Below are 2,576 nucleotides of genomic sequence, written 5' to 3'. Positions count from 1 at the left end.
ACACTACACACACTCACACACACTTCATTCACCACATACACACACCCCTCACTACACTCAGACATATAAACCACACAAAACTGTGGATCTACCAGTAGACTTCTGGAGTAACATCTCAACACAATCATGATTCAACACAATCATCCTTTAGCACCTGATTGTGAATCTGAGCCTGCTGGGACTGAACACCTCCCTCTGCAACTGTATCCTAGACTTCCAGTCCGGATCGGGAACAGCATCTCCAGCACCACCACACTGAGCACTGGAGACCCTCAGGGCTGCGTGCTCAGTCCACTGCTGTTCACTTTGCTGACTCACAACTGTGCAGCAATGCACTGATCAAACCATATCTTCAAGTTCGCCGATGACACGACTGTGGTGGGTCTCATCAGCAAGAATGACGAGTCAGCATACAGAGAGGAGGTGCAACAACCTGTCTCTGAATGGTGATAAAACTAAAGAGATGGTTGTTGACATCAGAAGAGCACAGAGCGACTACTCTCCGCTGAACATCGACGGATCATCTGTAGAGATCATTAAGAGCACCAAATTTTTTGTTCATCTAGCGGAGAACTTCACCTGGTCACTCAACACCAGCTCCATCACCAAGAAAGCCCAGCAGCGTCTCTACTTCTTACAAAGACTGAGAAAGGCACATCTCCCTCCCCCCATCCTGACTACTTTTTACAGAGGGACCACTGAGAGCATCCTGAGCAGCTGCATCACTGTCTGGTTTGGGAACTGCACCATCTCTGATCGCAAGACCCCTTGGTGCAATTATGGCTTCCACTGTTATGCTGATGACACACAGCTATATGTTACAGCTAAGTCAGATGTGAGTCACCAGCTTAATAAGACTGAAGATTGTGTGAAGGACATTAGAGAGTGGATGCTTACTAACTTCCTCCTGCTTAACTCTGACACACAAAGGTTCTTGTACTAGGACCACAAATAAGTAAGCTTTCTAATTACAGAGTAACTCTGGATGGTCTTTCTATTACATCATGTGCAGCAGTAAAAGACCTCGGTGTGATTATTGATACCGGTCTCTCATTTGAAGCTCACATAAATTATACCACAAGGGTAGCCTTCTTTCATCTCAGAAATATTGCTAAGATAAGAAATATGATGTCATTACATGATGCAGAAACACTAGTTCATGCATTTGTTACCTCTAGGTTGGATTATTGTAAAGCTTTACTGTCTGGATGTTCCAGTAGGAATATAAACAAGCTCCAGTTAGTCCAGAACACAGCAGCTAGAGTCCTAACTAGAACTAGAAGATATGAACATATCACCCCTACCTTATCCTCATTGTATTGGCTTCCAGACAAGTTTCACATTGATTATAAAATACTATTATTAACCTATAAAGCACTTAATGGTCTCGCGCCACAGTACCTGAGAGATCTTTTGTTTTTTTATGATCCATCATGCCTACTTCAATCAAAAGGTGCAGGATATTTGGTAGTACCTCAAGTACAAAAGTCTCCAGCAGGGGGCAGAGCTTTTTCTCACAGAGACCCACAGTTATGGAACGGACTTCCAATTTACGTGGCCGGGAAGTGCAAAACACATTAACAAATCCGAAAACACATTAACAAATTAGAAAACAAATTAACAAATCCCAAAACACATTAACAAATTAGAAAACAAATTAACAAATCCCAAAACAAATGAACAAATCCCAAAACACATTAACAAATCCCAAAACAAATTAACAAAACAGAAAACACATTAACAAATCAAAAAACACATTAACAAATCCCAAAACAAATTAATAAATTCGAAAACACATTAACAAATCAGAAAACACATTAACAAATCCGAAAACACAACGACAAGTCAGACAACCCAGAAACGGCAGTGTATCGTTTTTGAATGGAAACTTACCGATCCTTGGACAAGACACCTGTCACTCAAGATATACAGGTATGGAATCTTATGTGTAATGTGTAAAGTTCTCCGTTTAAATATAAGAAAATAACAGAATTAATCCACAGTAATCCATTCCATCCATCCATTCCAACTTTTCCCTGCGGCAGACTGTTGAACTTCATGTATACTTTGAGTGACAGGTGTCTTGTCCAATCACAAACTATACCAACAGCTTTCGGGTTGTCTGAAATGTCGTTGTGTTTTCTGATTTGTTAATGTGTTTTCTGATTTGTTAATGTGTTTCATGCACCAATTTAGACAACCCGGAAGCGGTAGGTATAGTTTGTGAATGGAAACTTACCGATCATTGGACAAGACGACTGTCATTAAAGATATACAGGTGAATGAAAGGTGTCTCGTCCGATGATGGTAAGTTTCCATTCACAAACTATACCAACCTCTTCCGGGTTGTCTGACTTGTTAATTTGTTTTGGGATTTGTTAATTTGTTTTGGGATTTGTTCATTTGTTTTGGGATTTGTTAATGTGTTTTGGGATTTGTTAATTTGTTTTGGGATTTGTTAATGTGTTTTGGGATTTGTTAATTTATTTTGGGATTTGTTAATTTGTTTTCTGAGTTGTTAATGTGTTTTGGGATTTGTTAATTTGTTTTCGGATTTGTTCATTTGTTTTCGGATT

Source organism: Tachysurus vachellii, chromosome 3 (genome assembly GCF_030014155.1).
Source record: "Tachysurus vachellii isolate PV-2020 chromosome 3, HZAU_Pvac_v1, whole genome shotgun sequence".
In the NCBI taxonomy this organism is placed as follows: domain Eukaryota; kingdom Metazoa; phylum Chordata; class Actinopteri; order Siluriformes; family Bagridae; genus Tachysurus; species Tachysurus vachellii.
This window is presented reverse-complemented; position numbering follows the sequence as displayed.